Source organism: Nomia melanderi, chromosome 9, assembly GCF_051020985.1.
Source record: "Nomia melanderi isolate GNS246 chromosome 9, iyNomMela1, whole genome shotgun sequence".
Taxonomy (NCBI): Eukaryota; Metazoa; Arthropoda; class Insecta; order Hymenoptera; family Halictidae; genus Nomia; species Nomia melanderi.
This window is the reverse complement of record NC_135007.1, coordinates 9,748,465-9,773,262: the sequence shown is the minus strand read 5'-3', so window position 1 is coordinate 9,773,262 and position 24,798 is coordinate 9,748,465. Positions and strand designations below refer to the sequence as shown.

Here is a 24,798-nt window from a genome sequence, read left to right as displayed (position 1 = left end):
TCGTAAACGATATGGTAATTGATGTTTGGGATGCTTAAATTCTATTGAAACGTAAACATTCTTCATAGTTTCGATAAATTATCCATAATTAAGTAATCTCGTCGTTTCGTAAATTAGTTACACATTTTATGGAATATTTATATTATACATTATTATGTAAAAGAACAGTTTGAAATCACTATTCTACTTATAATTTTCTAATTCTTTTTTCCTGTACAATTTTTTTACATTTTGTGGAATTAAAGCATAACAGGTGAAGACTGAATTTTTATCTTAGAATATATTCATAAAATAAATGTGCACGATTTTAAGTTGACAATTAAAATTGAAGTTCAAAATTTACTTTCTATATTTTTCTCGGGCAAGAATATTTCATAGTCACGGGTTTTTTCAATATTTTCGACGTTGCACTCTGGTTTTAATTTAATAAATTGAACTCCATCCATGTATTGGTATGGAATCTTGTCGCTTGTACAGCAATTCATTTTTAGGAATATTTTTAATGGAGAGGAAGATAAGATCACTGCAAACATTAATCAAAGAATTGCTTTGGAAGTATGAAAAAAGCATTGTACAAATGCAATGGTTTATAACTCAATCCTTTTCCAACTCGGAACTTCGTCACTTCTTTCTGTGATAGCATCTTTCGCACACGTAAGCTAGAAAGAGAACTTACCAGCCTCTAAGTAATTTTTACAGTACTCTAAACTTCAAACACCCAAGATTTTCTAACTCTTCTTCTTTCTTGCTCCGTTTTGCTCCAAGTACGACAACGTTATACCTGTTTCAGAATAATATAAATATAAATACTTCAATAACATAAGTTTATCTATTCAAATAGAGTATGTATAAATAAACCAAATGTCGTCGTTTTCCACTCTGTTAGGTATTTCACAATAGTAAACAGAAAATTGCATTATACGCAACAACCGATCTGCCTGCATCTTAAATCTATGACACGCGCGCGTAGTTCATGGGTTCACCACACGAATGAAACAACAGGTGCCATCTAGCAGCGAAGCGTAGACAATTCTGAAGATACGAATGCGTGTCAAGGAACCATGAAACTACACACATGCAACCATTTCATGAACGCTATCTGAAAGGTCTCAACTTCTAACGTAAATTAACATACGTTTTACAACATAATGCATGCCATAAATTTCCCCCTACCGAGAGAAGAATGACATTACCGACACTTTAGGAACCAATGGCTACCAAGAAAACTACAGTTCTTCGACGAGTATAAAATTTTCAAAATACACAAGAAAAATGGACGTGCTGCAAATGATCAGCACTGCAGATACTCTTATCAGACACACGTCTACTCGATAATATTTCATCGCTCACGACAATCTAAACGTAAGGAAGAAAAAAAATAAAATGCATCACAACCTTTCGTTTTGTAACTGTTCGTTTATTATCTTCATTCGGTTACACGCATAAATATTATTCGCATAAGCCCTTCAAACAAATATATAGATTCTTAATTATTTCTCCCAGACACTTATGCTTCAATATTCGTTTCCACAATAAATATCCAAATTCTCAAATAGAAACGTAAACATCAATACCACAAACTCCATTATCAATTTACTCCTTTACAATATACATCGCGCTTTACAGGCATCGCAACACTCGTCGAAGTATCATGCACCGTGTCCCGAAACTCCAATCGTCCCTTTACACCCGAATGCGCGTCTCGATAATGAAAAAAGCGAGATCCCCCCAAAAAACAGAGCCACGCAATACGACCGAACAGAAGTGTCTGAAAATCAAACCGTTCAAACGGTGCCGCCGTTCACCATAAGTCCGCGCAGGCGCGCGGCCGTTGGTATCGCGTTCCGATTGGTCGGCCAAGGAGTCGGTCCGCTGGAGTGCACGCGCGCTCAGGTGCCGTACTGATCGCTCGGATGACGAAGCCGTCAGTTACTGTTCGTGCACGAATGCGACGAAACGCCCGGGCGTCTTGGCGGGTTTTCGCTCGGGGCTGCGCTCACGAGACCAGTTCGGGAACGAGGAAACGGAGGTGACGTTTTTACCGTAGGAATTCAGTCAAAGAAAAAAAAAAGGCGAAGTGCGAGCACGTCGAACGTTAGTTCTTTGGGAAGGAACGCGAGTCGAGGGACACGGGTTACGAGAGAGATAGAGACAAAGAGAGATAGAGAGAGAGAGAGAGAAAGATATAAAGAGATAAAGAAAGACAGAGAAAGAGGCAGAGTGAAAGACAGAGAAAAAAAGGGAGGGACAGAGAAAGATATAGATAAAGACACGAGAGGACAGGAAAGCTGTCCAGTACCTGGGGTCTACATTTTAGTCCAGCATTGGCCGCAACGATACGCGGACGATTCGCAGGTGAGCGAGAGCAGCGAACGGTGCGTCGCGTCGGCGCGACGCGAACACGCGGTTCCTCTCCATCTCGCTTTCTCCTGATTCGCTCTCCCCACGGTGTTTCCTTTGATCGCCCATGGGAAATTCCATGCCGCCGTTGATTCCCGTCCCATCGCGCTTCCCCGAACCGTGTCCCGGCCCGGGATATCGTCCGCCGTCCCTCTGTTTCCTCTTTTGCCGCACGGCGGAACAGCTTCGCTCGTTACTGTCACGTAAAATCGAGGGGAAAACTACGGGCGGCCGTGGTTCGCAGCTCGAGATTGCGTGACAGCAAGCATACGGCCCCGAAGCTGACCGACAAATATTTGACAGCGAACTGACAGAAACTCGATTACCGAGGCGCGCTGCCCCGAAACGAAACGAAACGGGACGGGAGGAAACGAGACGCGGATCGTTATCGATGCTGCTGCCCTTTCCTGTCGGAATTTCGAGGTATATAGTGCGCGTTCGGTCTCCGATCAACGGAGAACCTGTAACCGCCGCCTGTTAGCTCGCGCGTCTCGTTAGAACGCGTCCGGCGGTCCTCGCCAGTTCCTGGTTCGTGACCCATGCCCGCGTTCGGTTTCCTCTCTTTTTGCCTGGTTAGCTGTTTTTCTTTCAATTTTTTGCTTGACCGTCCTTTCGGATCGATTGACGCCGAGACGGGCGAGTGTTCATGAGAATTAACACTGGAACTACCAGATAGGTCCAAATGACCCATTCCCGATTTTTTCTTTTAGAATTATTGAACAGGCGCAGATGTTTCAGAAATTATTGCGGAAACTGGTTTGGTAATACCTAAGTTGATATATAAGCTAATTGAAATCTTAATAATTACACTTATCGCTCTCACGAAGAAATTTTCAAAAGGCAGTTTGAGTACTCGGTAGTTCTAGTGTTAATACTAGAACTACCAGATGGATCGAAATGACTCATTCCTTGATTTTTTCTTTTGTAATTACTGAAAAGGAGCGGATACCTCTTTGAAAAATGACTAAAGAAGCTGATTAAGTAGTACCTAAACTGAAATATAAGCCAATTGAAATCTTGATAAATTCACGCTTGTAGCTTATATAGAGACATTTTAAAAAGACGGTTTAAGTGCTCGATAGTTCTAGTGTTAATCATGAAGCTGGGACCGTCGGAGCCGCGTCTTTAGACCCGTGTCCATCGGCTTCCCGAGCATACGTAGCGGAAGACCCTCGGCTCGCGACCTTGATCGCGGGAACTGGTATAGCGGTATACTCGAGCAGCGCGCGTCGATAATTCCTGTCGTGCATGCTCTGTCTCGTATTCGTCGTCTTCGCGCCAATCCGCTTGTCCCCTATCAGCTGTAGCTCGCCGATGCCTGTTTACAACGTGCTCCTTTTCGCGTACGTCTCGGCGGAACATTATGCGACTTAATCCGCGAGGTTTTCAGGCCTCCTCGAGATGCTACCGTAGCACAGAACGGAGTAATGCGATGTTTTTAATGTTTCGTAGCTGTACCACTTAATCGTATCTGAGCAATTTTGTAGATGTACGTGTACATTTGCTTGATGCTTAGAAAATGATAATAGATGGACTAGAGCTTTCTGATCAATTCTGTGTACATCTGTAATATGTGATTATCGATGTGATCTTTTTTAGGTTTTGGGTGTAAAGTTAGGGTATGCTGTGGTTTGTCATTGTAACGTGACTGAACGGTAACGATTGATAATGAAAGATACTTTGAACGTTGTTTTAACATTAGAACTACCAGATGGGTCAAAATTACTCATTCCTAAATTCTTTTTTATAATTATTGAAAATATAAAACATCTGTTCAAGAAATTTCTAAAGAAATTGTTTTAGTAATACGCAAGAGTTATGAGAGATCGAAGTCTCGATAGATGGACTCTTGGGATTTGTAAAGAAAACTTTTGAAAAGTCAGCTTGACTGCTTGGTAGTTCTAGTTTTAAGTGGATCTTAAGTAATTGCACAGTTAGGGTTTTTATGTTTGCTATAGAATTATGGTGCAAATCTAAGGAAGCTTTTCACGTTTCTAAGGAATCCCAGAGTTTAGTTTAATGATCTTTGTCATGATTGGTTACCAATTGGTGCAGATTAAGGATAGATCGCAAGAAATGGTACTTTCAGAAGGGAAAAATGTTTCGAAGTTACCAAATGAAAAAATACGTGTCTTGTAATGTTTAGAATAATAAACCGAAGTTATTTTGTAGTAGGGAGTATAATTTAACGATTAATTGATAAATAAGTTGCAAGAAATTTTAAAGTAGAAGATTCTATAGTTAATTCAACGGAAATATCGGTTTATATGAGAAATGAAGATACAGAAACTCGTGATATGATGATTCAGAGATTTCATGAAAGAGCTGGATTCAAATCTAGATTGTCAGAAACAAAGCCTATAATCAGTAAAAATAATCACGCAGGAGATTAGATATTGTGAAAATGTATTTGCACCGAACATAAATATTTCTCGGACAACATCCTGTTCTGTGATGAGAGTACATTTAATATTTTTCATAAGGTTGTTCCGACTGTTAAACATGGGAGCACTGGTTTGTTAGCATAGGAATATTGGAAAACTCGTTTTTACAGATGCTCATAATACATAAATATGTCCATTCTTCTTTTTTTAAATAAAACTTAAAAGAAATTGTAGAAAACAGAATTTCACCTGCTTCAATCAAGATTTGATTGACTCAAAATATAGCTACTCTAACAAATAATAACCATCTGATTTATGTGGGTTTCATTTAAATGAATAAAAGTTTTGAACACACTGAATAATTATAATATTCGAATACAGAAAAACGATAGACCCCAGTGAATACAATGCTCGAAAATACTGTCCCCTGATTTCAGAAGAAATGTCGAACATCCCACTTTTCGTTACACGTAGTTGCGTAATACTTGTTAGTTTTATGTCCCGCATGTTCTTCCTTTCGTTCGACTAAGGTTTCTAACGCCTCCCAAGGTTTCTGCTCTAGGATTAAGACCAAGATATGTATTTAAAATGCGAAGTTATATTTCCTAGGTCTAGAAACACTTCCTCGTTGCAAAATTATACCGTACAGTGCACCGTAAAATGACTTTTCCTTTTCTTTCATAACTCGGGCTATCCTTCATCGAACATTATTAGCATTCCTGATCTATCGAACGTCCAACCATGGATGGCGTTATCTGAACAACACAATTTATTTTCGTAGAATTTACAAGCTAGTCCTTGTGTTGTATTCACTCGTGCCAACAGTTTCCCTTTTCGAGCGAACGGATATTCACACGTCAAAAGTGACAGAGGTTGTTGTAACACACGTACCGTGAGAACAACGTTGGTTCCGTGCATGGTTAGGCCGGCCGCTAATTGATCGCGTGCGTCCATCACTACTCTTCCTCGTGAATCGGAGAAAAAAAGGCAGCAATTAAAGCTCGAAAGTACCAAGATTCAATATGGAAAATCGATTGGCAGTTGATAAGCTATAATCGATGCAGGTCGCCAGCTCGGATCGATGCATTCGATTATATTGGTCCCGCGGGCATGCCCGATTTAGAAGTCAGTGTAAATTATTCCTGGCCGTCTTCACTTCGTTGTTTTGTCTCCGACATTGTACTCGCGCAACTAAAAATAAGAAGCCAGAAAACCGGATCCCGACGAGACTCTCCCGCCGTTGGGTTCCAGTTCTTTCAGTCGTTAAAGGCTTTCAGCGAAACAACGCGATAAACGTATATGGAGGCGGCCGCGATTCTCGAAAAGAAAATGGCTTCCTAAGGATCGCCGCGGTCTTCGCGGTTTTTAATACGCACGAACTAATAGAATTTTGTTCCCCCTTCACGTTCAATACACGTGGAACAAATAATTACATTTGGATGGGTCTTTAAGCGGTGAATGACTAAAAAACCGTTTGTTTATATTCTTTAGCCATTGATGTCATAATCTTTTTCGGTCGTCGGCTGGCGTAAAAATGGTAAATTGCGAGGAAAGATGATTCGTCGGGTTCTGTCTTCGAAGAAACGTTAATGATTCTATTTGCAACGCTTAATGAATGGGGAAGAAGAGTTATCGTGAACATTTTCTTACATTTAAATCAGGAAAGGAATTATTAACATTGTATTTTATGAGAATGAAATTATGTATATTTTATTATTCTTTGTGCGTGATTTGGGTCAATCTTTTATTCAAATATCCGTATTATACCGTAATTTATGATTAATTACGAAACTCTTTGAAGTGTTTCACAGTTGACAATCTATTACCCGAGCACATTTTATCACTCAGAATCCGGGAATTTTGCAATAACCTTAAGCAAACGGTGACTCGTACCTGTTACACGGGATCCTTCGACGGTTTTATCGGCGAACGAGCTGTTTCACAAAAATTTCGTACGAACTCAATTTCCGTCTGCCTATTGTGAAATTTATCTTTCCAGTGTTTATACAAAGGTTTTCCCGCTGAGAGTACGACAGTTCCCATTAATTCCGAGCAAATTGAACTTCCTTCTATCTGCCGTAGAATCCAGTTCCATAATATTTATAGAGACTCGGACGTATGGTCTCGTCATTGTTACGAAATATTGTTTCTGTATAAATTCCGAGGACAACGACAGCAAAGGAATAGATATATATTTATATTCTTGCCGGGGAATCGAACTCGCACCGTTTTTCGCGCCGCTTGGAATGATTGGGAAGCGAATAGTATGTACTACTTTATCAGCCGAGAACACATGAGTTTTACTACATCGACAAATATTGGCATTGTTACGTCATTCATCCTTCCTGAACTAATTAGCCTAAAATTATAATCGTCGAGTGCTAAATATAACCAACGAAATCACGTGCAAACAGATTTTAATATTCTGAACATTTTCAATCATCTGGAATAGAACGTTAATTATTCAATTGCAGAATACTCGTCCGTTCGTTACTTCATCCCTGCATTCTCAGTTAGATCAGAAATTCTTTTGAAAAACGATATTCTGTCGAAACAAGATGAAAGAGGTTTTATATTCCTTTGAATATCTTCAGTCACTTAAAATATAACATTGGTTATTAAGTTGTAGAAGATTCATCTGTTCATTATTTCATTTCCACAAATTGACAGTTCGATAATATTTTGGTAATCATCTAAACCATCGGAACGCTGTAACGAGATGGAGATTTATTAGGGGACGTTAATCCATCGTTAAATGAACCCGCAGCAACAAACCGATGACCAGGGTTTATTCTCAAGATGCTGCGGGTTACCCAATGCTAAACGGCCAATCTATCCCGACATGGGGATCGCGTGTTGATAATTTGGGTCATGCACTTTCGGCCGTGCGCACGTTTACAGCCTTTACATCGACCCGTAGCACGTCTCTTTATCAGCTGCCACGCTCAAAGCACGCCAGTCTCTAGTTCGGTGTGGCTTTAATTAACGAATTTCATCGTGGCACCGCGTTAATACCCGGCTTGCATTCCACCGTCACCGCGCGGAGTTAAGATTCGCGATGGTGATCGTTTCGGAACAATATGAAATTTTTACTCGACGCACTGACACACGGCTTTAATGAATGAAGTTTGATTTATGACGGCGATATTAAATGGTTGCACGCGAACCACCGGATTCGTCGAGACAGTTCGTGTCACATTAATCTCTCACGTTATTCTATTACTCGTGGACTTCTAACATATCGTTAGTGTGAACTTCGAATGTTTGTGAAATTTATTCATTGATGCACGGGCACATTGAGGGTAAAGAAAATCTCACTTAAGCACTAATAGATTCTTAGACGAATAAGCACATTGATATTCTTTCTTTGAACTTTCTTTGATCTTTTACTCAACAATTAAAATCGTGATATCATTTAACTTTTCCAGGAAAATACAATGACAAAATTTTGTATAACATCAAATGGAAGGTTGAGTAAGAGATAATATTACTTACTATACTAGAATTTAATGGTAATTGTATTATAAGATAATTTCAGAGTTCGTTGACACTTCTATTGATACTTTTCATTCATGAATGAAGTATCATTATGAAATGTAATGATCATGAATGAATAATACAGTTAAGTATCTAAATGAGAATTTCCATGAATTAGCAATAGTCTAGCGCTCACGGATAAATATTAAAAAAGAATTAAGTTTCTTGTATCTCGGATATGTCTGTTCATTAGGCAGCTGTAAATTAAATTAGTGATTTAATAGTGAATTCGCGTGTAGTAGATTCAAGTGTCCTTCGCACCTCTGGAAACGAATTATTATAAGCAAACCCTCCTCCACCTGAGAGATTACAAACGGGAAAAGGTTGCGTTAACGTTTAGAGCGTCAGTGTATCGCTGACTTCCGAAGAGAACGCGTCGGTTAGTCATTCCCCGGGCATTTTAAGGACTACGTAATATTCACGCTTAATTGCCACTATGTGTTAACACATTGCGTACGCGTCACAACATTCCTAGTGTGAGTGAGGTTTGAATCAGCACTGTGTGGTATTCATTTGAATATTAATAAGACCGTGCATTCTCCGGAAAGGTACTCTCTGCTTCCGATCCACTTGTAAGTAGAAGCTGAGCTCAAATTTCGCTTGTCATCGTGAATGTTAAGCAAGTCAATACTTCACTGAACAAAATCGAATAACATTTTAATTTTATTGTAAAATTAATTTTATATTCATTTCACTGTTTTATTTCATAATTTAATTGAGAAATCTTGATTTCATCTAAATGTAAAATATTGAAAATATTTTTAAAAATTATTGCTATTGCTCACTTCCGATCATACAGAACCGAGGAGTAAGTGAGATGTAGATGGATTATGTGTCAGAGAAACAGAGCTTGGAAAACCAGTTTATTTATCTGCCTACGCAAGTAGTATAAAGAATATTTACATCTTCGTATCGTCTTGTAACGTGCTAAAAAAAAATAACTAAATGTTTTAGGGTATTAGTATCTACATATATTCAACTTTTTCCATAGATGTTAACGACACTGTACATATTTTAGTTCCAATTTTCGCGACTCGAATAAAAACAAATCTTGTGGACCACCGATAGTGCACTCCCGGTTGAACGTGTTAATTTTATCCACCATTCGATAATTGAGTATATATCTTCACCGTTTATTTTTACAATGCTACTTTTATAAACAAAGATCAATGTTCAGTATTCAACAACCACATGAATTCCAATATAATAATTAAAAATTATATTGTGCCATTTCAAAAGTATCACTGAAACTATCTTTTCCAACACCATAACCACCGATTATTTAAAACGATTAATATATAATTCCTACAAAAATTATAACAATACATTCGTTTCAGTTTCTTCAAATATTCACTATAGTATCCATGTGAAACCATTAATTACCTTATTTCTAATATTTAATAATTTTAGAATATCAATAATTTCAAAAGAACGAAATTATAACCATTTCAGTTACTACATAGTTTTAGTATCGAACCACATTTTTATTCAAAACTGTCTTACATTGTAGTCAAAGATGTAACGATGAGAATTTTAGATTTCTTCGAGTTACCTGCATACAATCTACCTACGTATTATATTTTTTACTGTGTTCATACTATTATTACACGTCAGAAACCGCAAAACTTCCGTTCCAAAATGGCGTGTTCGTTGTATCATCGCGTCCCGCAGTTTTTCTCTTGTGTTTTGTCTCTTTCGGTTGCGTTTCATCGTGAATGGTTCGCGTGCCGGTCTCGACTATCGTCGTCGGCTACCTCAACGGAAAGATACCGTTTTTCCATTAGTTATTTAAGCGACACGGCTATCAAATGAAACGAACGCACGAAACCGCGGCTGTACGTTCAATTCTCCTCCGTTCCCGCTTGCGACAACTATTTCATAATTCAGGTCACGCATATCTCGAAGCCCGTTATTATACACGCCGTATCGACTATTGTTTGAGTGACTACTTCCCGAACGTCGAGCTCGTGGCGAACCGACACTGTCACTGACATGAATTGGTACCTCTTAATTCACTGACAGTGTCAACCGAGCACCTTATTTGCACGATTGTAATGCGGCAAGAGAGAGTGAAGATAAAGTGAACATTGACGAAACGACCACTAACGTTTGCTGAAAGTGTTTGAGTACATTAACATCGGAACTGCTAACCCAGTGGCTGCAAAACGACCGACTTCGGATTCCTTATAAACATTGTTTGAGTTTTTAGAAGCATGGATAGAATTTTAAGAGAATTTATGAGTAAGTTGATTAAATAAATTATCAATTTATGGACTTTCAAGTATAATGAGTGGAATATTGAGAAATCGTAAAGTTGTTTCGAATATATTCGAAATTGAATACTTGTGAAACTGAATGGCGCGTGTATTAATAGAAATAAGATACTAAAAATAAAATAATAGTCGCAATTGTTCTCGTAACTTTTCATCCCATTACACACGTATAAGTTGTTCGATTTATATTTTCTCTTTAATGAGACACTTCTTACATTTTCGAAGGATTTGCATTTCTGATCGTAAAGCCTGCACGTTAATAGCCACCAGCGTGAAAATAGAATTCAATTTGAGCGCTATTAAAGAGCTTGTCAGGCAGGTTCTTTCTAAATCGAATTTAATGTAGTTCCTAGTGTAAACCTTCTAAAACTCAATTTCATAATACCGAACAGCTTTGATTATTAGGAATTATTAAATGTCCAAGCAACATGCCTCATCTTGAATACATAATTATGCAGAGTGTAGAAAGCTCGGCGACACGAGTTGTAATTGAATGTTGAAAGTTTCGCTAGTTACTTTGCAAAGTTTTATATATTATCCGCCTATATAGGTGAAAGTCGTTTTAGCATGAAACGTGAATGTTTTATGAGTAGACGCGATCGAAACGAGTCGTTTTGTGGTAAGGATTTGTTTGAATCCTTCACAGTTCATCGGTGTTTATAGTGCATAAGTAACTTTGAAAGATCCAGTCTAGGCTCAATAATCACAAACAATGAGTGGTAATTACAGAGATCATCAGTTTTTAAATTCTAAATAGAAAACTTAATTTTCCAATGCAAGAAGAAGTTATTATTCTATATAAATTCAGCCATTCATTCGATTCGAAATTTGTAAACGAGAAGAAAATTTTGAAATGAAGAAAGTTGGTAATTACTATTTCTCAGGATTCGAGTAACAATATTAACCCCTTGCACTGGCAACGAATTCATAGACTCGGTAGAGTCTCGAGCGAAGAATTTTCTATTTATCTGTTTTACATAGATATGTACGCTGATTTTGTATTTTTATAGTTTCGCATAGCTCGGTAGACTTCAAAACAACCTGGTATATGAAATACAACAGAACTATTGATTATAACCTATTATTGGCAATTTGGTAACAAAAACGTCTCATGCAATAGATTAACCCATTCGAGACCAGGGTTTTCTTTTTAAAAATGGTTTCCAGGAGCCCAGACTCGAAATTTTAATTGTTTCTCATCTTGGGGCCTTGGTTTGAAACCAATACAAGCTCTAATGTGTGCACTCCTTTAATCTTTACTACTGACTAGTAAAATAAACTAGTTTACTACTGATAATAGAAATTCATGATCATTCTATATATATATATGGTGTGCTATTAATCTTTTAGGCCAAGTACTCCATTGCAGGCCTGAGGAGTAACTAGTCTCGAATGCCTTAAGAATTCTACTGTATGTAGGGTTAATGAATTTCCTCGTAGCCAATCGATATGCGTTTGATAACGTTTCTCGGGAAACGTCGGGTGAATGCACCGATATGTAACATTTCCACTAGTTCGGCGAGACGTTGTGCCAACTTGTGCATCCTCCGTGCGATCATTTGGCATCCCGCGTTGGATCCCGTCGAATCTTAAGCCGTTCGAGGCTGAGATCTTCTATCGACGATTTGGGTCGCGCACTCCGCGCCATTATTTCTCGCGTTAATGCGGCCTCGTTCGCGGATATCCTTCAAAATCCGTGTCCATTGCGTCCCGTCTCCTCCATTCGGAATGTTGTTGCCAGTAATTGCACGCAGACTCTTCAAACGATGGAAAGCTATTCGAAGAAACCGTGGAGTTCGGCCGCGAACGTGCGGAAACTGATTTTCATAAAAGAGCCAATTACAGAGGAGTTTAACCCTTGTACGCTGTTCATTAAATTGGATCGAATTATGAATGAAATTGGATCAAGGCCGGCGTTGAGCTAAAGGAAATAATGATCCGTAATTCAATTGTAATATGTCTTTGTTCGAGTTAATAAGAAATATGATTGGAAACAAAGATTCGCTTTTTGATTAGAATCAATCGAACTGTAGGAGGATTAATTAATTAATTTTGTTTCATACGATTATGTGTTCCGAATGTTATTGTAAATGTCCGCAATAAACTATTTTTGTGCTTAAGAAATGTTTGTTTTAGGATTTGGGGAAATAAGTCGAATAGTTTCCAACACGCTGCATCTATCATTTTAGTAACGCCTTGATAGTCACGATGATCAACGTTTTTAAAATGCTTAGTAATAGTAGATTCCATCGAGTAAGTATCCGAACAACAGTTTAAGTTCCGTTTTGAGTAGCAATTGAAAGTAAAAATCGTGTTACCGAGCGGTAATCGTTATATCAACTGACCGTATCCGTGACTAGCTGTGAAATAAACATGCGACTGATAACACCGTATGTAGCTGCGCTTAATCATGTTGCGTAATATGTTATTATGTGATTATGATAATGAAAATTCCACTGTGCCATACACAAGCCGCATAGAATTTACTTGAATAGATGATTTTTGAAATCTACGAAACAGGATTTGACGAGTATAGAAATCTTTGCAGGAATCCTGATGAAAGTGCAACTAATTTTAGTTGCCAAAGTCCTATGTTGTTTATGATGTATAATTAACACTAGACCTGCGCGTCCGTCAAAACGACGGGTTTCAGTTTTTTTATTCGTAGGGGAAAGAGAATATTTCATTTGTATAAACAATATTTCTACTACACGAGATGCAATAAAATAATGAATCCAAATCAGATCACAAGCACAATATATACATTCGGATATACTCATCTCACTCATCACTTTCTAGGGCATACTTTCGTTGTCATGCATGAACTTCACGTACGTTGGAACATTTTAGATTCATTTAACCTGAACATCATTAACATATAACAATCAATATTGCAGAAAATCAATTTAGTCAAGAATATTTATTCCCATTATTATAGAATATTCATCAATACATCCGTTCCCAAATTGTTAAATATCCGAAATGATTTTAGAAATAGTTTCATTCAAATATTATAACGAATGTACGAAGAAACCGAAAAAACATATTACAATTTTTATAGGAATGCCATATTAATCGTATAAAACGCTCGATAATTTTAGCGTTAAGTGCGATAAATCCGCAGAAATCGAAATATATCTTATAAGAATATTACACTTATCAAAATATTATGTAAATAGGTAATGCTAGTTACCCGAATAATTTCTCCATAGTGATTCTCGCGATCATGTCGGTGAATTAATAATTAATTTACTCACGGACAGGACCAGAATTCGGGTTCGTAAAATATTGACCGCTTTTATCAGTGATTCTATTGGATTCTCCTGTAATTACATCCGATTCGGAGGCAATATTTCGAAAGCGTTTTCGGTGTTCAACGCGACAAGTACATGGATAATAACGAAATTCTATAAATACCAGAAGCACGTTGAAATTGTGAACGGGCAACTACGTAAGGTTCAATTTTATCTTCATTTTGCAAATATTCGGAATATCATTGCTGGTGGAAACATTACGTGCTTGATGGAACATTTTATATTCATGGGCGAACTCGTCGAAACACAATTCGTTTTCACGAGCATTCCCCGCACGACCGTGAAAAGAAAAGCATTACGTGGGTTTCAAAAAAGGAAGAGAATACGGGCAGGAAACGTGGAAAAAAGTGTTTACTTTTCTGCTGTAACGCGCAATATTTCCCGTACGCAGTATAGTTACGGCCGTGACACTGTTTACGAGAATCATTACATTTTAGTGGTCATTAAATATCTCTTAATATTACCAACATTCCTGCCTTCCATACATTCTGGCAAATGCGCAGTGATAGATTCATGTTCTCGTTAAAACTACTCTATGCAAAATGATATTCCCTCGTAAATATTATACCTCTTACCGAGAAAGCTCAAAATTAAACTGCATGAAAGCCAGCAGTGCACACATTTCTCGCGTACAATGTTTTACAACGAACAGAATTATTTTGCAAAAGATATGATGTACTCCGGTTTATTTTATTTATCCAATTTTACGAAAGACACAATTTATTTCAGAATATAGTAGTATAGTGACCCATGTCAACAGAATCGACAACATAGTTTCCACATCTCTATCGCCTAAATCAAATTTTCATATAAAACCACAAAATACGTAGCCTTTAAAATATCTGAATGCTTGTACTATCGATAGATATTTATCCTCTTGCCTTGTAACCTTGTAACCCCGTGTCAAACTGATGACGAAAATTTCAAATAGACCTTATCAGATCCAACTCTCGTTTTTCTTTTATCAATTGTCAGTCATTCAACTAAACGTAAGCATAATACAAACACGGAACTCTCTCTTTCCATCGAATTATTACTGATAAAACAGTCTCAGCGAGCACAATGCGAAAGAAACCACGGGGCGAGAGCTTAATACTTCCAGACCGCCCAGTGAGTCGTGTAACCAATTACAAAAGCGGCATAGGCTGTAATTTCCTGCAAGCGCGGATAGATATAGGACTCTCAATTTCCCCCTATCACCGAGAAATTTACAGGAGAACAGCCGGTAACGTGGCCTGAAACTGTTGGCCTGTAGCGCGCATTAAATATCCCGTTAATAACTTAATATTCTTTGAAACCCTTTACCTTTTCAACGTTCCTCCTTTCCTCCCCCCATCTCTTCGAACTACGCCTCGAATTTCCCCCGGCGGAGTTAACCTGAATTTAAAGGCAAACAAAAAATAACCAACTAATAAACTGCTCGCGATAAATTGACCCTACGCCAGCCGTTGAAATATTCCTCCGAGCACGGGCAGTTCGCGAGGAGTTTTTTACCCCCGTTATTTTCCCGTGGACGTGTGCTCGGCGATAATTAAAAAATTCAATTTCGTCCGGCGCTCCGCGAAACCCGAAATTCCGGCCGAAAGAACTGGAACCGACGAACAAGAAACGGAAAGGAGAAGAGATCCTCTCGTCCCGGGTCTTCCCAAGCAGATTGCAACGCCGGCTGCTCGAAAGCTCGAGGGCCGACCCTCGAGAAGGCCCTCGAGCCTCGAGGAAAAACGTCTTCGCGACTGGGAAGTCCGCTAATTAGGGAAACAGGTTTCCGCGCTGACTGAGACGCGTCGCTTGACTCAAATGTCATCGCGCCCGTTGCATTTTCGACTGCACTCACAAGTGCACGCGACACGTACGTATTACACGTAGTACAGTGAAGCATAAGGATCCCGTAGATACAGACATGCGCGTGGCTCCGCTTTTACTTGGATATCTACTTTACAATTAGGCGTCCCAGCGAACGTAAACGTCGGATTGAGTAATTAGCGTGACGGCTTTTGACGCCTTAAAGTGGATCTTGGAGCGTGATTGTGAGGGCGTTTAGGCGGATTTGATTAAGATAAATACCATTGGCGGGTCGCGTTTGAAGGGAATCGTGGATTTTGTTGTCGGGACAAATGTAATATTGAAATTTGAGAATAATTCTTTGGGAATAAGTGAATTCGGTGGATATTAACACTAATTTCTAGTTTTGTATAAAAATTAAAACAATACGTTCTTTTTTTAGATTCGAAGGGTCTCCTAGTCTTGTATCTGTACAAATACATAAATCAAATTACAAATCTCTTGCAAAAACACTGTCATGATTTAAATATTTACAAAATGCAAGTTTATATTGCTTTTGATTGATGCAATTGTAAGAATATGTATCTTAACCCTGTGGCTTGGAAGCTGTAGCTTGTTAAATCTGTATTATAATCTGTATTTTCTAGGATTCTTGGAACCGCTGTTTCGTTCCCATGTTCAGCGCTTCGTGAACAGCCATATTCATTTGTGCATTAATATTTTATTCATGTGTTACGTCGTGTTGACTTCAAGATTTAATGAGGATCTGTTTAATTTGTAATTCAAGCGAATTCGTGATATTAATACGCAGAAACTGCTTCATTTGCGCTCGGGTTGTGGACAGGAATATGCTTTCTAAATGATTAGGGTATAAGACTGCAGTATAAGGCCCTCTGAAATTTTCATCCAGCGGAATGAAACAGTTTACAGTGTAAAATCGTTATGAAACTTTCATTACGCAGAATGAAAGAGTTTTATTTATACGGAACAGTTCTACGGAATCTGCCGCTCGGGGGCGAAACGACGTAATACATGGCGCAGGTCTCACTGTAGGCGCTTTCGGGTGTAAGCCGTGTCACAAACAGCTAGCTAGCTTCTTCAAGGGTCGAATGACATACTGATAGTGGAGTATGTCGCGCGATGGCTCAGGGAGATAGTATACTCTACTCATATTCCGGTTTAGCAGTCTGTAACCAGAGGTTTTTCGCACTAGAACCGCAAACTAAAAATTACTCATTTCTGCAGAAAATTATTCATTAAATTAATAAAAATCTCAACGGATCTCAGCAAGATATAATTATACCTGAAATTTGTGTGGAAACTAAAAGGGAACCTTTTCAACCAGCACACGCCAATTTTGATGAAATTTGTGTGAGTTCTCGAGAAAATATTTGACACGTATTTTTTCTTATCGGCCACCATCCACGAGTTAACACACCCCAAAGTTGAGGGTTGAAAGTAGATTTTTTAGAATATCTCTGAAGCTAGGGAGTGTAGAAAAGAAATCTGAATTGTTCGTTTCGATGCGAACGATTTAAACAAAAATCTCTTTTCTACAGCCCCTAGTTTCAGAGATATTGTAAAAAATATACATTGAACCCTGAACTTTGAGGAATGTTTTCACCTTTCAAGGTGGATGTTGGCTTATAAGGAAAAATGCATGTTGAATATTTTCTTAAAAACTGTCTCGCATAAGTTTCATTAAAATCGGCGTGTGTCGGTTGAAAAGGTTTCCTTGTAAGAACAAATCAGTTTCGTCTAGTGTCGATAGTTTAATAAATTAATAGTTCTAAACCATGGAGAACACCAATTTGATAGTTAAAACATTAGAGCTTGGATTGGATTTCATGTTTCAAGAACAGAGACAAAAAATAAAGTAAAAACATATTTTCTATTGAAAATTGAAATCAAAATAGCCCGGAAACCATTAAAGAACATTCCATATTCATATCTTTCGCCCTAATGTCACAGAAATGTCATGTCAATGGAAAGGAACAGAATTATTTCGTGTTTCAATTTTATTAGCACACGAATAAATGTGTTTCGCGCGTATTCAACCGCGATAATTCAATAATTTTCATTAACTCGAGGGATAGTATTGTACAAGGGGTGACCCGATATTGTAGGCGACAGCTTTCTATCCGTGGCCCCGTATAAAGTATTCAAGCGTTTTCCTCTGGGCGTCCCTGTATCGACCGACAGATGATTTCGTCTCTGTCCGTGATCTCGATCCCGTGACATTCGGTCCGCGTCTCCGGAGTCGAATAAAAGGTGAAACGAGCGGAATGCGCTGGCTAGAAGAACAAGGAAGCAAGAAAAATTTGCGAAACGGAATGGTGCGACGGAAAGGAAATCTCCCTGCGACGTCACATGCCTCCAGACGTGTCTTTCTTGAATTTGATTCTTTGCAGCGTTCAAACCTTACACAGCTCGCTATGTATTTTTATGTTCTTCGATTCTCGTTGTATTTTCGACGTAGCTTCTTCTACGCAACTAGAAAATGTTCATGATTTAACCTTCCACTATTTGCCCTCGAAAGTTTTTCACTAAATATGTTCAACATTTTCCTATGAGATATAGAGATATTCTGTGAAACTAATGGGAAAATATACTTACATTAAGAAACAAATCTATTCTATTTCAATATTTCACATATTAATGCATTATACAAAGATTCATATTATATAAAATTGTATATATAGTTTGTGTATTATTAGACTCTTGTAATATTTGGTGAATTTTCTAAAGAGAAAACATTATTCTACTTTCTTACGTTTTATTTAAAATAAAAGATTCGATGAATTTTCATTATCGTATTCACCAGCATATAATTTCAATCATTTCAGTTATTTGCTTGGCTTAAAATTATATTATTATGAGTGAAATTAATTCTAGTCATTCAAAACAATATGTCATAAATTTATTACTCAAATCAGAAAGAATTCCGAAACTAGCCCGGTAATAAAAATACGCTTCGATATCTTTCACTCGCGTTTGAAATATTAAAGCGTATGCAATCGATGCGTGAGAGATTGCAGACCTATTTCCTAAATTGAAAGTTACGTGGCCCGTTCATACACAGAAAATTAGTGTAGAAGCAGTAGCGAGGGAAGCTGCTGAATATTTAAGTCGTTCCCTCGCTCTAAAATTCTTCAAAACTTTCGCGGGACTTGCGACTGAATTCCCCCCCCCCCCCCCCCCCTTTTAACGTTAATCATTCACGCCCTTACGCGAGTACCTGGTGCATAATTTATTTAAATTTCGGAACCGGTTGCCTGAAAACACAGCATGGAGTTCGGTAATCTCGCCGAACGACTGGCACGAGCCTCTCTGTAGATAACAATGATAAAATATCGATAAAACCGCGTTTCGACTTCGCAGTTTTCGTTTCCAGGCTTCTCATCGATTGTCTTGCGAATCGAATACTGCGTTGCTCCGATAACAGAGCGGGTAATAAAATTATCGCCATTATGTAAACTCGAATTATCGAGTGTACGCTTATCAGAGCCGAGTTCGAGTGGTATCCCTTCGGTCTCGATGAGAATCGGAGCGAGCGAGGAAAACTCGTTGCCTGAATTTTTCACGTCCACTGCAGCGCCTAACTCTTTCGTACTCGGAATGAAAAGTGTTGGTAGCCTGAGTGCTTCCATGCCTGAATCTTTTATAGGAACGAGTCGGAGCAATTGGGTCCGTTCTTCACGAGGAAAACGGAGATCCTAACTAGGATCTATGAAGCGGAGTAAAGAAACTAGGCTCTTATCAATTTTAATGGCTGAAAGTCGTGACACTGGTCGTACCAATATGAATTCTAATATATATGTATATATGCACCTTTTTTGATAACGTTGTTCGGCATTTTAAGTTCAAAGCATATGTTATTTTAACCTTTTGTTTGATGAACATGGCGTAGATGGAGGAGGGTTTAAATGAGGTTTTCTATTTTTACGGACATTGTGCGGAATTTAATAAAAATCTTTATTGTGTACGAAACTGGAACGTTCTGAATAATTTTTAAACATTATTATCTTAAAATTAATTTTTTAAGATATTAAAAAAGTATACTACAGGTTATAAATGGATTTTCATACGAGTATTTCATACGGTAATAAAATTGAGTTGTTAAATACATGTTGTTTCAAATCAATTGGTGCAATTTAGGTTCACTAATTGGTCAGTATCGAACGATGATGTTAATAGAGAATTATTTATTCAACACCAGTCATTAAGTAATTTGCTTTCGGAATTTAAATGAATGTTTCTGTGACCGAAGAAAATGAAGGGCAAACAGTATTTAAATAATAAAAGACATTTATGCGTCGAGTATTCGTCAGCTTAAGAGGTACACACTCCTACGTAAATGTTTAAAATAAGAATTCAGTTTCGAAGGCTTCCTTCCAACTTAGGCTTACGAGAAGACATAATAGTACGACAGTGGTCTTCTGACGAACCGAAAGACGTCACTATTACGTCATCAGCCGTGAGAGCTTTGAGATTTTGCGTTCATGTTATTCATGTTTTTCGTCTCATTATGAAATCACGTTGATGAGGATCGTAAAGGAATTATAAAATTTTATCATGCTTGAAATCTTAATAGTATTACTCAGCTTTTTTCATATCTTAAATATCGTAAGTAGCACCTTTAAGTGCACAGTAATGAAATTCATAAGGAAACAAGTTATACAATAGAGAACGAGTGAGTTTCGTTGTTGATTAATGAGAGTGTATTCAATTTTAGAATAGCATTCTATTTTTAGAAAATTATCTTTCTCCTTGCTTTCAATAGAAAATATTGTTACTTTTATATTTTGCCTTATAATTTTCCTAATGATAGAAACTCTATATTTGCAGAGGTACTCGATATTGAAACGAATTGTTAAAATTAATTAATGTGTGTGTAACAACTAATTTAATTGGATAAAATATTTATTAAATACTAGTGCTACAATATACCGTCAATGTGTGCATTTTGCTTTTAGAGATTAGATTGCTTAGATTACGCTTCTAATTCCTTTGTATCCGACTGACGTGGAGATCAAATCAGATTATCGTTTATTATTCACTCCTGTAAACAATGTTTAGCTCGCGACACAATGGAAATAATCATTTTGCAATTTCGTTTCATTTAATCATCTAATTCGACCACGCGTCTTAATCAACGAATACTTTATAATTTTACATTCGCATAATTATTAGACCTCAAGCTTTAACAAGATCACCGTTTACATTATACGACGCGAACGTACAAGAAAACAGTTGGTTTCTTTATGGACAATAAAAAGTAATTTCCTTTAAAGACTGCACTTAATTATACATATAGTATGCACAGCTCACTGCCGTCCAACTTAAAATTATAAGAACTCGTTTATTACATAATCCTATAACAGTTTTACAAATTTCTTTCCTGAAGAACTTAATGAGAAGCTCAAATAATTCACACAGACACCGACTTCACATTTATTATATACCATTGATAAAAGTAATATTAAAAACGTATATATCTATGACGATAACAATCGAAACTCGAAACCGTGAACCATTCATTTCCCGAAATGATCAACTCCGCAAAATGAAAAGTAGAGAAACTTGATATTAATGGACATAAAAAGGTCAATCAAATGTTTAGGCAATATATTTAGGCAATAAAATTTGGAAAGAATCGGAGACTGTAGTTAGTCACTTCGACTTTGCGAACAACTCGAATAAGGAACACGATCAAACTCGCGAGTCCTCGACATCGTGAAGACGCTGTTGCGTCCGTTGCAGCGAGAACTATGCAACGACTGTTGTAAGAGATCGTTGCGAGAACAAGGTCCGTGAGAAACGAAAGGCAGGAAACAAAGTTTATCTCGACAAAGAGGCTACGAGCCGTCCGGCGGGTGCGTGTTAAACATGAATCAGCGACGGAAATCGTACAGAATCGTTATATTAGATTAGCAGTGCAGTGAACCGCGCTCCAATGGCGTAGCTAATGTAAAAGACTTCTCATTCCGTGGATGCGTGTGTCTCCTTCGCCCGGTTGACCTAAATAAACTTTACCCAATCGTCCGCTATTTTGACACGAAAGAAGAAGCTATTACGAACGATCAAACACTCAATAATGCACGACGGATGAATCGATAACGCTACTGTCCGAAGACAATCGTGCACACAAAGAACCTCGCGACGGTGAGACGCGATATGGAATACGTACAGCGTGTATCGTTTAAAATCGCACGCCTCAACGATAGAACTACCGAGCGTTTAGTACGATTAATACTTTTTGCAATATTTACTGCAGACTTTCCACCGTTTACTAACACTGGTGAAAGATTATCCGCGAGAAATCTGGCATTTGCTTTTAATTATACTTATCGCTAGAACTACCGAGCGTTTAATACGATTAATATGTAATCTCTATCGAAATTGTAACAATGGATATTTTTTCGGATTCTTCGTGTATTTGTTATAATATTTAAGTGAAACTATTCAGTTTAAAAATAGTTTTGCATATTTAGCACTTTGAAGATATCAATAATTGCGAAATGGGAAAACTGAAACCTATTTTGAAAAGAAATATGCAAACGAAATGTTTTGTGAATGTCAGAGCACGCGACTTTAAGTGGCACTCGCTGGTACGCGTTTGGAACGATGATCCTTTCTCCTAGAATCCTCAAGAACGAATGATTCATTCGAGTCGACAATTGTTTAACAAAAAATCATCGTCAGCGACACTACGGCGTTGTTTTCTAACTTCGTTCTCTTTGTTCTCTAACTTTTAAATATATCTCGTCCAACACAGAATACGCGTAGCTGTTATATCATAGAATTAAGTTGCAATGAAACGACTGGTATTTTTTAATTTCATTACTAACATTAATTTATTTAGTTAATTTAAACACATATAGTTCGCATACGAAGGAAAACAATTCATGAAAAATCAATTACTTAGAAAAGTAGTTAGTTTAATCCACTGTTGTGGAATAACATCGAATAAAGTAAGGCGCAACGCATAACAGCACTTCGCAAATCGAACACGAACATTTTGATTCTAGAACACCTACTTTGCTGACACTATATACAGTCTCTTCGTAATAACGATTCATATCTTTTTATTTGTTCGTTTTATTTCACCTTAGCCTCCAACTATTCAGAACATCTTGAAATTCACGAACATATTTCAGTTTTCACTGAACTTGCAACTTAAACAGTAAATTGTAACTACTTTTGACGCATGACTCGTCGAAAACTGCTAACTAGTTAAAAAAGATTCTTTAAACAGGAATCATCCTGGGACCGTATGTTTGCGCGAGAATTACCGAGCGATTACTGATTATTACCGAGTTGGAAATACCAGATGGTAATCGCTTAACGATGCTTTGTTAACGAGAATCACCAGCGCGATTCAACGCCAGAACGAAACGCGCAGCGCCTTTTCCGCTTCATTTTGCGCTCGAACGTTAGCTACAGAATTCCATCGCCCCTAGGAGCCGCCGAAATGACGTAACACCGCAATAATGTCAGTTTAAATAACCCGTGAACGGATATCGAATCTTACGTCACGGACGTATCATCGTTGCGCATTGATCGCGGACCTCGCGAAAATATCCGTGGAAAAGGTCGACAAGAAAGGATCATTGCTTTCTCGTTTCGATCGGTTTCGGAAGACAGTTTAACGCTAGAACTAGCGCACTCGTCGAAATGACGGGTTACAGTTTTCTTCTTCCGTACTTATGATGTCTTAAAATTGTTAAATATTTGAAATGATTTTAAAAGTAAATAGTTTCACTCGAATACTACAACGAATGTATGAAGAAACCGAAGGAAATCCATTGTTACAATTTTTACTTATTTCAGTTTTAGCATTTCGCAATTATCGTTATCTTAAAAGTGCTAAACATTCGAAACTGTTTTGAAAAAATAGCTTTATTTGAATATTATAATGAATATAGGAAGAACTCGGGAAAATATGTATTTTTTCAGTTGTTATAAGAATTATATATTAATATTTATATTATATTATAATTAATGTTATATGTTATATATTAAACGTTCGGCTGTTCTAGTGTTAGCCACATACTATAGAGATATTTTTGGAATATTCGGATTATTTATTGTCTGTGTTGGCCTACTTCATCTTTTACCTTCTTATAAATTATGTGTCCATCTGAAGCTATATAAATTATACGACATTGAAATTTATTCGAATTATGTCTTTAGTTTATCAGATACGTGGATGCATAGCATGAAGCAAAAAGAAAATATGTACGATAAGGTATACTAGTTTCTGTATTAGAATAATTGATAATTTCCAAGTCTGAGGACAATATTGGATACACACTGCAACTTTTTATCGGTCATTTTCAAGGTGAGAAATACAATTAGTGTCATGAAACGTGTAGATGCAAATGAAATCTAATGGAAATAGTAAAATCTAATTCCTTTTAATTTTTTATTACACACGTGAAAATTATCGATCTTCGGAACTATCGGAATGTCACTTCTAACATTTCTAGATAATTTTGTGGTTTTTTAGGGAATATAATAATCTCTTAAAAATTAATCTACGGAAGCTATATATAATTTTGATGAAAGTAATTATAGTTAATTAACCCTTTGGTTACTGCAGAATTTTGCGTCAACGCGTATTTCGGAGAAAGTGTATTGAAACCATCAAAACACTGAATTCAACTAAATCAAACCAATGTAAAATAATCAGATTTATACAATATATAACTAATGGAAGGTGTAATTGTTGAATTAAAATTTACTTACGTCATATCTAAGCGAGCTTCGCTGCAATTATTGTCAATAACATTTTACTGGCGCTTATGGGCGCTAACAGTACACCGAAACCAAATTTTTAAAGGAGCCTTTAGGCGCCGACAGTCGCCAAGGTGTTAGGTAACGAGATTTTACAGTATTATTAAAGTGTAGAGTTTCCTGTGACATGCACATCAATTTTGTATAGGTCAACATAAATTATCATACTTGAGGCTTCCAGGAGATTCGAATAAAAGACGCAACTAGTATATGGAATAGTGCATATATTTTACTGAAATCATTTTCTTTGGACTAGAGTCATGTTAAATCTGGGTTACAGCTACCTCGTTCGTTTACGCCACGTTATAT

General features: G+C 37.4%; 1 protein-coding gene across 4 annotated transcripts in view; it reads left to right on the top strand.

The window, feature by feature from the left end:
- Nucleotides 1–24,798, top strand: part of Gdap2 (ganglioside induced differentiation associated protein 2) — a 93,148-nt gene that overhangs the window by 3,517 nt on the left and 64,833 nt on the right. Inside the window, exon 1 of one of the 4 annotated variants that reach the window (XM_076370851.1) lies at nucleotides 1,896–2,029. The exons of 1 other annotated variant lie outside the window; for it this stretch is intronic. The gene's annotated coding sequence lies outside the window, so the exon portion shown is untranslated. Of the gene's footprint in view, nucleotides 1–1,895; nucleotides 2,356–8,661; nucleotides 8,894–24,798 lie in introns of those variants that run through there. 2 more of the 4 variants (XM_031990189.2, XM_031990190.2) reach the window with 2 other exon arrangements.